The following is a 15,097-nucleotide window of genomic DNA, read 5'->3' as shown; positions in this document are numbered from 1 at the left end:
ATCCCACCAAATTACACGGGTTTCCCCCTTTTAGGGTTTCCCCCTTTACGGGGTTTCCCCCTTTTAGGGTTTCCTAACCCACGTCTAAAATTGAACAATGTTCTTCTCGTTTCCTACATACCATCCTGTGTTGACGTTTATGAGTGTTTGCTCCTCTAAGAAATTGCTCTGCACCAAGCAGTCGTGAAACACAATCACTTTTTGGGTGATAATTACTTTGTGTATAGTCCGTATTTATTTGGCCTAATGACAAGAAAGAGCACGACATGGCTCCGTGTTATCCTTTCTTCCTCAGCCAGAATCTACTTCCGGTTTGTCAGTTACTCAATCACCACAAAGTCAATTTTTATATTCTGATCCTAGTTTCCTCTTTTAGACCATTCTCAAGTCCTCAGTGAATAGCATTAGTACTAAACACAACGTCTGACAGTTCATATAATCAATCAAATCATAACCAAACATACATAAATTTGATAATATACCGAGGGTGAACTGTGGTATCTTTAGATGTTAAAGGAGGTCGCATACCATGCATTCTATTCCGCTGCGAGACTAATGCGTGTGCCTTATGGCATGGAGGATCACTGCAGTAACACCAGCGTGGGTTAAAGGGAATGTAGTTTGGTAATCTTAAATTGCAGTAACACCAGCGTGGGTTAAAGGGAATGTAGTTTGGTAATCTTAAATTGCAGTAACACCAGCGTGGGCTAAAGGGAATGTAGTTTGGTAATCTTAAATTAAATGGCAACAAAAAACATTTGGCTACAGAAGCCTGCAGCAGATTTCGTTACAGCATTTTGAAGAAAAAAAAAAAAACATTCCTATTCGTGATTATTCTACCTGTGTGGACATAACCGCTCCAGATTTTCAGCAACATCTCTCTCTCTCTAAAAAAATACTTTTCTCTAAAGGTAACATGCACCGCTTCATTTTGTTGGAAGAGTTAATTCGGGCCCTTTCTTCTAGTTGTCAATAGTACAAAATCCAAACTATATTTGGAAATTTATTGCTCACAGCATTTTGGTTAGCAAAGTATCAAAGAGTTAACTGGCTGTATAAATGCAGTTTATACGCCATTTTCTCAGCGTTGACGTCACGAGTCGCTTTAAAGTCCATGAATTATGCCGGTATACCGGCTTTTACAAGAACAAGCAAATATTAATATTTACCCACGGGTTCATGCTTACTCCTACAAAAATAAAGTGAATCATTTTGTTGCAATACAAGTATGGATAAAGAATACCTTTAAGCACCCAGTGACACCTTTGGTAATTGTCAAAGACCACCATTCTCACTTGGTGTAGCCTAACATTATGCATACATAACAAATCTGTGACTCATTGTTGGTTATCGAAGTTGCAGGGAATCATAATGAAAGAATAAACACCTTTGTTGCACACATGTGTGTGCTTCCATCAGATGCCTTAAAATAGCTTCAGACCCCGATTTTATTGAGAAACTACTTCTTTCCCAAAGTGAGCCGTTTCTCACGATATTTTGTACAATCAACAGCTCTCCATCGCTCGTTACTAAGTAAGATTCTCTGCTAACAATTATCTTGAGTAATTACCAATAGTGTCATGTGCTGATACTATCAACAGCTCTCCATTGCTCGTTAACAAATAAGTGTTCATGCCAACACTCATTTTTTTGTAGTTACCAATATTGTCCAGTGCCTTGGCCTTAACTGATATACTGGGTCGGTCTGTGAGACTCATTCCTAGCTCCACTAAGTCTCAAGTATCCGAGTGAGGTGTGAAACTGTAGCTTCAATTTCGGAATGGAAACCTTTATTAAAATACCAGCATGGCAGATGGATAAGTTTATACAGACTTGCCAAGGAGAGTGTCTCTGAATTTTTTCTCTCCGTTGATGTCTCCAAACTGATGTTTATTCAGAAGGATATGTCATTGCTATGACTTTAATTTTGCAAGAATATTTAATTATATGGAACGTATACATTTGGTTTGTTGAACCGTTCGATTGTCTGAATCCTATACAAATGTAAAAACACGAATATTTATACAAAAAAAATTACCTGTGAAAATTTCATCTCAAAAGGTGGTAGCGTTTTTGAGATATTGTCTAAGTTTCTGACAATAACGTTTCTCAAATTCAAAATGTTCGGGTATCTTTTCCCATAACCACATTACTTCAAAGTGAAAATGATTCTCAAAATGATTTATAATTCCAAAAGGCTGCTGTATTTTCTCCACACCAAGTATCGTTTTTATTCCAACTAGTTTTAAGAGGGGTTACCAAACGTATCCCTAACATCATTGGAAACATTTCAACAAAATTGGAAATGGGTGTTTCCAGTTTTTAATTTTGAATTTTTTCAAAACGGTTTAACTATGCTCATATTTTCGGTTTTATTCATGTTAAAAACCATGCATTTTACTCAAATATCTCACAGTCAAAAAGTTTAACAGAAATTGTTAACTTCCTTTAAAAGTGTGCATTGTTTTTTCATAAATAACTGTGTATAACACAATTGACCATACAAATACAAGAAACAGCAAGTCCAAAATACTGATCACACAACTATTTTGCTTCAAATGTAAACACAAATTGTTTATTATTTTCATAAATAAAAACGTTTGTCATGTACAAATTAAACTTGTTCTTAACTTACAACTATATGCTGTAAAAATATCCAGTTGACACAAACAATGCTTCATAGAAGCCTTTTCCACAAATAAAATACAACAATACTGCAAATCAACAGAAAAATGACAACAAACCCAAATAAAATCTTGTTACTGTGATTCACATGAACAATTTTCACAAGATCATTTTTTTTGTGGGTAAAAGTTGCCATTTTAAACACCTTGGCCTCTTAACATTGAAATGTGTGATATTTATCCATCACTTCAGTCCTGGAGTATGAAGGGAGCGTTTTTCCCCTAAAAAAACCCCATACTCAGCTCTGTTGCTGTAGGGGACATAAATTGGCGTCCCTTACTCAACCAACCTCTATGTTACACTATACATCAGAAGGCAATGGTAGGGGACATAAATTGGCGTCCCTTACTCAACCAACCCCTATGTTACACTATACATCAGATGGCAATGGTAGGGGACATAAATTGGCGTCCCTTACTCAACCAACCCCTATGTTACACTATACATCAGAAGGCAATGGTAGGGGACATAAATTGGCGTCCCTTACTCAACCAACCTCTATGTTACACTATACATCAGATGGCAATGGTAGGGGACATAAATTGGCGTCCCTTACTCAACCAACCCTTATGTTACACTATACATCAGATGGCAATGGTAGGGGACATAAATTGGCGTCCCTAACTCAACCAACCCGTGTGTTACACTATTCATCAGAAGGCAATGGTAGGGGACATAAATTGGCGTCCCTTACTCAACCAACCCCTATGTTACACTATACATCAGATGGCAATGGTAGGGGACATAAATTGGCGTCCCTTACTCAACCAACCTCTATGTTACACTATACATCAGAAGGCAATGGTAGGGGACATAAATTGGCGTCCCTTACTCAACCAACCTCTATGTTACACTATACATCAGAAGGCAATGGTAGGGGACATAAATTGGCGTCCCTTACTCAACCAACCCCAATGTTACACTTTACATCAGAAACCAATGGTAGGGGACATAAATTGGCGTCCCTTACTCAACCAACCCCATATTACACTATACATCAGAAGGCAATGGTAGGGGACATAAATTGGCGTCCCTTACTCAACCAACCCCAATGTTACACTATACATCAGAAGGCAATGGTAGGGGACATAAATTGGCGTCCCTTACTCAACCAACCCCAATGTTACACTATACATCAGAAGGCAATGGTAGGGGACATAAATTGGCGTCCCTTACTCAACCAACCCCTCTGTTACACTATACATCAGAAAGCAATGGTAGGGGACATAAATTGGCGTCCCTTACTCAACCAACCCCAATGTTACACTTTACATCAGAGAGGAAAGGTAGGGGACATAAATTGGCGTCCCTTACTCAACCAACCCCTATGTTACACTATACATCAGAGAGGAAAGGTAGGGGACATAAATTGGCGTCCCTTACTCAACCAACCCCATGTTACACTATACATCAGAAGGCAATGGTAGGGGACATAAATTGGCGTCCCTTACTCAACCAACCCCTATGTTACACTATACATCAGAAGGCAATGGTAGGGGACATAAATTGGCGTCCCTTACTCAACCAACCTCTATGTTACACTATACATCAGATGGCAATGGTAGGGGACATAAATTGGCGTCCCTTACTCAACCAACCCCTATGTTACACTATACATCAGAAGGCAATGGTAGGGGACATAAATTGGCGTCCCTTACTCAACCAACCCCTATGTTACACTCTACATCAGAAGGCAATGGTAGGGGACATAAATTGGCGTCCCTTACTCAACCAACCTCTATGTTACACTATACATCAGATGGCAATGGTAGGGGACATAAATTGGCGTCCCTTATTCAACCAACCCCTATGTTACACTATACATCAGATGGCAATGGTAGGGGACATAAATTGGCGTCCCTTACTCAACCAACCTCTATGTTACACTATACATCAGAAGGCAATGGTAGGGGACATAAATTGGCGTCCCTTACTCAACCAACCCCTATGTTACACTATACATCAGAAACCAATGGTAGGGGACATAAATTGGCGTCCCTTACTCAACCAACCCGTGTGTTACACTATTCATCAGAAGGCAATGGTAGGGGACATAAATTGGCGTCCCTTACTCAACCAACCCCTATGTTACACTATACATCAGAAGGCAATGGTAGGGGACATAAATTGGCGTCCCTTACTCAACCAACCCCAATGTTACACTATACATCAGAAGGCAATGGTAGGGGACATAAATTGGCGTCCCTTACTCAACCAACCCGTGTTACACTATACATCAGAAGGCAATGGTAGGGGACATAAATTGGCGTCCCTTACTCAACCAACCCCTCTGTTACACTATACATCAGAAGGCAATGGTAGGGGACATAAATTGGCGTCCCTTACTCAACCAACCCCTCTGTTACACTATACATCAGAAAGCAATGGTAGGGGACATAAATTGGCGTCCCTTACTCAACCAACCCCAATGTTACACTTTACATCAGAGAGGAAAGGTAGGGGACATAAATTGGCGTCCCTTACTCAACCAACCCCTATGTTACACTATACATCAGAGAGGAAAGGTAGGGGACATAAATTGGCGTCCCTTACTCAACCAACCCCATGTTACACTATACATCAGAAGGCAATGGTAGGGGACATAAATTGGCGTCCCTTACTCAACCAACCCCTATGTTACACTATACATCAGAAGGCAATGGTAGGGGACATAAATTGGCGTCCCTTACTCAACCAACCTCTATGTTACACTATACATCAGATGGCAATGGTAGGGGACATAAATTGGCGTCCCTTACTCAACCAACCCCTATGTTACACTATACATCAGAAGGCAATGGTAGGGGACATAAATTGGCGTCCCTTACTCAACCAACCCCTATGTTACACTCTACATCAGAAGGCAATGGTAGGGGACATAAATTGGCGTCCCTTACTCAACCAACCTCTATGTTACACTATACATCAGATGGCAATGGTAGGGGACATAAATTGGCGTCCCTTACTCAACCAACCCCTATGTTACACTATACATCAGAAGGCAATGGTAGGGGACATAAATTGGCGTCCCTTACTCAACCAACCCCTATGTTACACTCTACATCAGAAGGCAATGGTAGGGGACATAAATTGGCGTCCCTTACTCAACCAACCTCTATGTTACACTATACATCAGATGGCAATGGTAGGGGACATAAATTGGCGTCCCTTACTCAACCAACCCCTATGTTACACTATACATCAGAAGGCAATGGTAGGGGACATAAATTGGCGTCCCTTACTCAACCAACCCCTATGTTACACTCTACATCAGAAGGCAATGGTAGGGGACATAAATTGGCGTCCCTTACTCAACCAACCTCTATGTTACACTATACATCAGATGGCAATGGTAGGGGACATAAATTGGCGTCCCTTACTCAACCAACCCCAATGTTACACTATACATCAGAAACCAATGGTAGGGGACATAAATTGGCGTCCCTTACTCAACCAACCCCTATGTTACACTATACATCAGATGGCAATGGTAGGGGACATAAATTGGCGTCCCTTACTCAACCAACCCCTATGTTACACTATACATCAGAAGGCAATGGTAGGGGACATAAATTGGCGTCCCTTACTCAACCAACCCCTATGTTACACTCTACATCAGAAGGCAATGGTAGGGGACATAAATTGGCGTCCCTTACTCAACCAACCTCTATGTTACACTATACATCAGATGGCAATGGTAGGGGACATAAATTGGCGTCCCTTACTCAACCAACCCCTATGTTACACTATACATCAGAAGGCAATGGTAGGGGACATAAATTGGCGTCCCTTACTCAACCAACCCCTATGTTACACTCTACATCAGAAGGCAATGGTAGGGGACATAAATTGGCGTCCCTTACTCAACCAACCTCTATGTTACACTATACATCAGATGGCAATGGTAGGGGACATAAATTGGCGTCCCTTACTCAACCAACCCCTATGTTACACTATACATCAGAAGGCAATGGTAGGGGACATAAATTGGCGTCCCTTACTCAACCAACCCCTATGTTACACTCTACATCAGAAGGCAATGGTAGGGGACATAAATTGGCGTCCCTTACTCAACCAACCTCTATGTTACACTATACATCAGATGGCAATGGTAGGGGACATAAATTGGCGTCCCTTACTCAACCAACCCCAATGTTACACTATACATCAGAAACCAATGGTAGGGGACATAAATTGGCGTCCCTTACTCAACCAACCCCTATGTTACACTATACATCAGATGGCAATGGTAGGGGACATAAATTGGCGTCCCTTACTCAACCAACCCCTATGTTACACTCTACATCAGAAGGCAATGGTAGGGGACATAAATTGGCGTCCCTTACTCAACCAACCTCTATGTTACACTATACATCAGAAGGCAATGGTAGGGGACATAAATTGGCGTCCCTTACTCAACCAACCCCATATTACACTATACATCAGAAGGCAATGGTAGGGGACATAAATTGGCGTCCCTTACTCAACCAACCCCAATGTTACACTATACATCAGAAGGCAATGGTAGGGGACATAAATTGGCGTCCCTTACTCAACCAACCCCAATGTTACACTATACATCAGAAGGCAATGGTAGGGGACATAAATTGGCGTCCCTTACTCAACCAACCCCTCTGTTACACTATACATCAGAAAGCAATGGTAGGGGACATAAATTGGCGTCCCTTACTCAACCAACCCCTATGTTACACTATACATCAGAGAGGAAAGGTAGGGGACATAAATTGGCGTCCCTTACTCAACCAACCCCATGTTACACTATACATCAGAAGGCAATGGTAGGGGACATGAATTGGCGTCCCTTACCCAACCAACCCCATGTTACACTTTACATCAGAGAGCAAAGGTAGGTGACATATTTTGGCATCCCTTACTCGACCAACCCCCATGTTACACTTTACATCAGAGAGCAAAGATAGGGAACATAAATTGGGGTACCCTCAGGGGGGGGGGGGGCCTCAGGGGCTTGTCTATGCTGCAATATACTATATTATACTGTTTGAAAGCTTTTTTAAAGAACATACTAGAAAATTGAGAAAATGGGTTTAGCTAGGATAAAAAGGGCCACAAGTAATTATCTAATTCACAAAGATTGATCCTGTGACTCAAATCACAAAGCTTCAATCTCACCGTCAGTGACTTAATAGTCAATCGAGCTTGCATCTTGGTGACTTATCCCTCCTGTCTTCCCTTCCAGCTCAGTGTGGCATCTTGCCTTCAGGTGCTGCAGCATCACTATATTGCTGTCCATGGCAAAACAAGTATTCCGTGCCTCCTTGCAATGAGCCTAATTCCTACAATAAAGAAACAAAGTATTATTTTGTCACTTTCTTTAAACAATAGTGATGGAAGAAAAGACATTGGTAAAAAATAAAAACCCAGGCTTGGACCCATTCATTAGTTGCTCGCTGTGATGGTGTCCATGGGTTTTGTACACGCAATGAGCGAGAGGAATCTGAGGTAAAACAGATGGTGCTATTTGTCCCAGAGTGTGTGAAAAACCCATGGACACTATCACAGCATTTTGTTATGCCATGATAACAGTCTAACAGATTACAGTCAAAAAAAAAATAAAATAAAAAATTGTGCTTGGGTTACAGCATGCACTTTTGTTCATCTGAACCATGTATTCACCTTGGTAAAGCATCATGTGATTGTTATTCTACCAATAACAATTCGCCTTGGCATTACATAAACTGAAGTTCATAGATTTGTTCAAACAAAAGTACCTGTGCCTCAGCATATGTCTTAAGTCCCTGTAGATATGAAGGGGCATTTGTTCCACAACTTCCCCATCAGCCTGAAACCTTTTGCTGAAGTTGTCGTGTGTCACACTCAGAGCCCAGGTGACTTTCTTTTGCCTCCTTGAGTCCTTGTCACGGCCAACACCAGACATAAACTGAAGGAGTAGAGGCTCCTCTGCAGAAAAACAAGTAAACAAACATATTGAGTAATTAACCTTATTTCACTCTCCAGCTGTGATGATCGCCGAGATCCAATTTCTTCCTAGTGAAACATTAACATGGTTTGTACAAACCGCCATGACCACATATTCAAGCCATGTGGTCAATTGTTGAGCTGATTTAAAAAAATATATTTTGGTTGCTTTTTTTGGTTGGAGAGGGGATCTGACGCCCTGCCCCCCCCCCCCCTAGCTACAAGCTTGGTGGTTTTAAAGCCGATACATGAACAAACTATTGGCATTACCAAGCAGATTAAAAAAAGTAGGCCTAAACTGAGTATGACAATCAAAATATTCATTTTCTGTTCTGGTTTGTCTTTTATTCTCACAATTACTGGTAATTACTCAAAATAATTGTTAGCATAAAAACTTACTTGGTAACAAGCAATTGAGAGGTTGGTAGTATAGCACATTGTAAGAAATGGCTCCCTCTGAAGTAATGTAGTTTTCGAGAAAGAAGTAATTTTCCACTAAAATATTTTAATTTCATATCAAGACCTCAGAATTAGATTTTGAGGTCCCGAAATCAAGCACTTTACACAACTTTGTGCGACAAGGGTGTTTTTTCATCCATTATTATCTCGCAATTTTGACGACCAATTGAGTTTAAATTTTCACAGGTTTTTTATTTGGTGCATATGTTAAGATACACTAAATGAGAAGACTGGTCTTTGACAATTACCAATAGTGTCCAGTGTCTTTAGATGCATGCACAGAAACTACCATACATACAATAGATGTTAAAGGAACACGTTGCCTTGGATCGGACGAGTTGGTCAAAACAAAAGCGTTTGTAACCGTTTTTTATAAAATGCATATGGTTGGAAAGATGTTATAAAAGTAGAATACAATGATCCACACAAGTTTGCCTCGAAATTGCGTGGTTTTCCTTCTACTGTGCGAACTAACATGGTCGGCCATTTATGGGAGTCAAAATTTTGACCCCCATAAATGGCCGACGTGTTAGTCGACGAGGTAAAAGGAAAACCACGCAATTTCGAGGCATGTTTGTGTGGATCATTGTATTCTACTTTTACAACATCTTTCTACCCATATGCATTTTATAAAAAACGGTTACAAACGCTTTTCAAAGACCAACTCGACCGATCCAAGGCAACGTGTTCCTTTAAATTTGCATCGAGGATAAAGAATATTATTATTATTTTTTTACCCATACACCGATGTGTGTTTGCACTGTATACTCAGTACTTTCCCTGAGTCCTGTGAAAAACTATCATAGGCATGTTACTCGGGTGGGATTCGAACCCACGACCCTTGCAATTCTAGAGCAGTGTCTTACCAACTAGACTACCGAGGTTGCCCGGTAGCTAGAGGCAGTTCGAATCCTATGTTTTGGCAGTGGGTACCGCAACGATATAATAGATGTTAAATACATACCAAACTTCATTATAAGAATCAGTAATAATCAATGCTTTACAACAAAAACAATGTCAATTTCAATTTTTTAAAGGGATTGTGTAGATTAGCTAAGCTAATTTTGATGCTGCTGTCATTGCAAAAAGTTACTTACCAGATTTTTTGTTTTGTTTTTAACATGGAAGAAGCTTTAACACCTGTACTGTAACTGCTCAAGTCTCATGCATTCTGTGCCTCTTTCTTGAACTGTTCGGCCTGAGAGCTGTTTTGCTTATGGTAATGGGGTCCGTCTCTTTTTTATGAGTGCAAGGGGGGTGTGTGATATCTCCTCTCCTATGCTTCTTGGGATGGCCAGTCAAGATACTGGAAAATTAAACATAAAGAATGAACAATTTCAATGTTTAAATGAAAAATGTTAAATTTTTCATGAATGCAGATTTTATTAAAGGCCAAGGAAAATGTCAAATTCATCCTCATTTTCCAATAGACATAGAGTCTTCATGTGACTGTGAATTTTTTTTTTAACCTCACGTTAAAATGGTGTAAATAGCCATTGTATTTGATAACCTTTTTCAACATCCAAAACATCCAATGACATCACTCTGAGAAAAATGGGTTTGTACACCTTAGTGGGAAAAACAAAAATTCTTGTTTGTTTTTGTTCATTTGTTAATTGTTAGTGTTTTTTCCATGAGCCAGCCAACACATTGGACACGTTGCCTTGTGTCGGAAGAGTTGGTATATAAAAAGCGTTTGTAACCGTTCGATATATAATGTATGATTAGAAAGATGTTGTAAAAGTATAATACAATGATCTACACAAACATGCCTCGAAATTGCGTGGTTTTCCTTTTACCTTATTGACAAACACGGTTGGCCATTTATGGGAGTCAAATTTTGGACTCCCATAAATGGCTGACCGTGTTTTTTCGCAAAGTAAAAAGGAAACATGCAATTTCGATGCAAATTTGTGTGGATCATTATATTCTACTTTTGAATTATCTATCTAACCATATGTGTAATTAATAACAAACGGTTTCAAATGTTTTTCAACGACCAACTCGTCCAATCCAAGGCAATGTGTTCCTTTAAATGAAGTTCACAAACATTGAAATAACCTTTGTTTTATGCTTTTTTATTTATTTATATTAAATTATACATCTTTGTTGTTGTTGGGGGGAGGGGTTCTCGAATGATTGTTAAACCTAATGGATCATTACAGTCAAAGGTTTCATTATGGGTAAAAAACAAAGATTCTGAAATTTCATTTTGATGTAGAGAACAAAATGTAAGTTTACCTTTGACTGGGTAATTGTGTCTGTGACTCATCATTGATATCAGCATCATTACTGTCAAAGTCATCCTTTGGTGTGGACAATACATGCAACTGTTACCAACACCACCTGTATGAAAACCTTGTACATATCTCCTCAAAGTCATGAATGGGAGAATGTGATCTTAGTTTGTGGTCAGAACAGCTTGCAAAAGATGTTCATGTTCCACAAAAACTGACGGGTTGATAGTAGGCGTGCCGTGGCTTTTCACCGAGGTTTATGATGGTAACCTACATAAAAATGTACATAAATAAAATAGTTTTTAATTTGTTTAGATTGTTTTAAAACAGGCTTAAAATTTTACACTGGAACCCAGGCCCGAGGCAAGTGGTTATAATTGAAATCAATCTTCTCTTACACAAAATTGTGTAAGAGAAGATTGATGTGCTTGTTCTAATAAAATACAAACAGATGCACGTAAACTGGGTTAGGATTATTTGTCTTGTTTTTATCCTGGCTTTGTAAAATTCTGATCCAGTAAATATTCTGAGCCGCGAGAGTGAACTTCTGCATGCACACAGAAATTCATGTGGATCCCCCCCCCCAACCAAAAAAGGCCTTTTCAATTTTTAATCTTTAGAGTAAACAAAATAGTAGTAATTCAAAAATAGTCAAACAAAATAGTGGTTCTTCTCAACCATGCATGTCAAAACTAAGTCTGATGCCGGAAGGCTACTATGCTGGGATTTCGGTTTTATTTCAGAATAAGAAGATTATTTTTTAAATATGTATGTACATTATGCACTGGTAATTGCATGGATAATCATGGAGGTAGAATAATCAGGTACATGGGACGGGTACATGTTCAACTACAAGTGCCTCCAGTCCTGGCCCACATGAGCAGACAGTGTGGCCGGCTAATAACTACGTATATGATGTAAAATAGCCCATGCAGCACGATGGACTAAACCATGGAGGTAGAAATTATACAATCATGGAGGCTATTTCTACCTCCATTGTACAATTAATGTAAAATATTGACAGCTTCGCAATTTAAGCATACATTACAATAAACATGATTTACTGTAGGCTTCCGCTGCTGATTCCCGGAGGATCCCTCCCTGAACGAAAACAGCAACACTAAATAAAACAGTGACAAATAATTATAAGGTTTACCTGCATTAGCTAATGGCTTAACCAAACGCCCACGCGTTCAGATAACTTAAAAATCATTCCACAATACTTTCGTATTCAACTACAAAAACACACGCCGGCGTTCTCCACTCCTCCGGGCTGGGCAACCAGCTCTGTAGGAGCTCCATGCAACAACAACCACGGGTATTAAAACACCAAGACATGTATTATATGTAGCACACACACACACCCACACACATTGGCCATTTTGCCATGCGTTATGATGCCACGCATCGCGCACATGCTGGAAATCTCTTATCAGCGTCTACGATCTTTGCTTATCACACAGCTTGTTATACAACATTCTTAGACAAAATACGCGCGGCAATTTTGTCCATTAATACATACACAGTTCACAATGAAGTTTTACAGATTTAGCTCCATGGTTGGTGCTGACATCCAGCCATCCACATCTGAAGAATGACCAGTGTTACTATAATTATAAATGTAGTAAGTGACAGTCCACACGCGCAGATAGATACCACTTTCAATGCCCAAAACTGACCCCCCCCCCCCAATTCAAACTTTATTAATCCAATATTTTTTGTATATATAAATACAATTCAAAACCTATTATGGTGCTTACAAAATTATGATCCAGCAACCTATCAACAAAGAGCATCTGGGATGTGAAAATGGGATGATAGCTTACCTTCGATAGCGACGCAACAGTGTGGTTGGCACTCAACTTATTGTGCCTGAAACGTAGAGCTCTAGTAGAGTACATCGAATTCTACCTCCATGATCGAACCATTGAGGTAGATTCCAATTGGGGCGCTGACCTTCCTGATTTTTAATTGGGTGTGTCCGACCATACCGACTGATAATTGTTCCTGTAATAAGCACTTTAGCGAGTTCTGTTCGTCAATTTTTGAAATCTTACCCGAATTCTGTTGATAATAATATTAAAAGGTATGACCACTCAAACGGTGAGAAAATTGGGAACTACAAAAACGGTAGCCTAGGCCTCAATCGATAACAATAGGCCCTACATGTTTTTAATTTAATTATAACAGAACAATGGAAATGAGTTTTGCATGCTTCCGATTATTTTCTGAGTTTTAAGGGACAGGTAAACGTTGATGAGCACGCGAGTGCGGCCGGCAGATTCAAACATGAGATTTCTGGACAGTTTTTTTTTTTCACATGGAATCAAGACTCCTTTAGAATGCATAGAAAAGCACCACTGTTGATTTGTTATGTACATGTAGTACTTATTATGGTTTTTTTTGGTTTTTTTTAAGCTGCCTGCGCAGTCATCCAAATCAGATTTCCTTGTTGTATCAACGAAAATAGAAAAAAAACATACGAGTTTCAACTGCTACTCTGTCATTTACTAGTTAAAAATTAAATAAGATAGGCTAGGGAAACAAGTCTAGTACTAGTTGTAATGAATACCATTTTAAATAGTATTATTATAGTGTATTAATATAATTATATTTTGGTATTATCATGATATTCAACTTTCATAATAGTTATTATTTTATTAAAAATTGTTTATTTACAGGCAAATTGAAGAAGAATTGATCGAACACCATGTCAATGGCCACATTAATTTTGTTTGGAGCAGCTTATAGTTAATTGTTATATACTTATAGGTTCAATAGTTGAAAATCACTTGACCACGTGATGAAAATCACTTGACCACGTGATGGCGTTTCTCGAGTCGGTCCATAATAATGTACAATAAACATGTACTGTGTATAAGTATGTACATCATGTACATGTATGTTCAGTGCGTGGTTAACGGCTGTGCGTGGTTAACGGTTGTGCGTTTATATGCGATGCATGCGACATACTTATAAAGTTATAGTTTAAAATCGGTGGAGGAAGAAATCATCGGCGCAAAAATCACCAGCTTATTGCTGGTTGCCCCGGGCTATCCTGCTGGTTTTGTGTTTGTGATCGAGCCCTACGCCACGTGCCGGTGGTGGACTAATTAGCAAAGGAGTTGGATCTCATCTTGTATATTAACATGCGAGTGCGATGCATGCAGATATCTCTCGAGGCTGACATTGACGGCGACAGCGCCATGGCGCAGCCTGACCCAGCATGACCAGTGTGGCTGGTGGGAGGTAGGTACACTAGTACTAGTAGTAGCGTACAGGCCGCCTGTCATGCCTGTAATACTAATAATAGTGTTTAGTGTGGGACCAAGGATGGAGGAATTCCTCCATGGTTGGACAGAGCAGAGTCAGTGTTCCTTGCATTTCACTTTTTCGTTTGGTAGAACTATAAGATAGGCGTACTTTATTTACTTATTAATAATTAATTATAATAATTGTAATATTAATTATTATAACACCCCTTCCTTTGATTCTATCTGTTGATTGGCCGAGAGCGTGTCACATCATGTTGTGTATTTTTACGTACTCTTGTACATGTTCACCGACCAAAGTAACTACTCAATGGACTATTCAACGACAGCCTAGCAACCGATGTACTAGTGCATGGATACCCTGGTACCCAGACTACGTTTGACTACCATTGATTTAAACGAGCTGCTTGACAACCTAATGTACAACATAATGTGCATTTTAAATACGATTTAGAGAACGAACGTAACAGCACTAGTCTGGTACTC

The 15,097-nt window shown here is 39.6% G+C and overlaps 1 protein-coding gene and 1 long non-coding RNA gene across 2 annotated transcripts in view; both read right to left on the bottom strand.

The window, feature by feature from the left end:
• LOC139953842 (CD9 antigen-like) overlaps positions 1-15,097 on the bottom strand; it is a 51,082-nt gene that overhangs the window by 21,369 nt on the left and 14,616 nt on the right. The gene's annotated exons all lie outside the window — the stretch shown is intronic.
• On the bottom strand, positions 7,656-12,661 carry LOC139953836 (uncharacterized). The gene is made up of 5 exons (XR_011788016.1): positions 12,496-12,661; positions 11,344-11,609; positions 10,200-10,408; positions 8,436-8,625; positions 7,656-8,000 (listed from the first exon to the last, which is right to left on the bottom strand). It is a non-coding gene; the product is annotated as an uncharacterized lncRNA (long non-coding RNA).

This window comes from Asterias amurensis, chromosome 22, assembly GCF_032118995.1.
Source record: "Asterias amurensis chromosome 22, ASM3211899v1".
In the NCBI taxonomy this organism is placed as follows: domain Eukaryota; kingdom Metazoa; phylum Echinodermata; class Asteroidea; order Forcipulatida; family Asteriidae; genus Asterias; species Asterias amurensis.
This window is presented reverse-complemented; position numbering and strand designations above follow the sequence as displayed.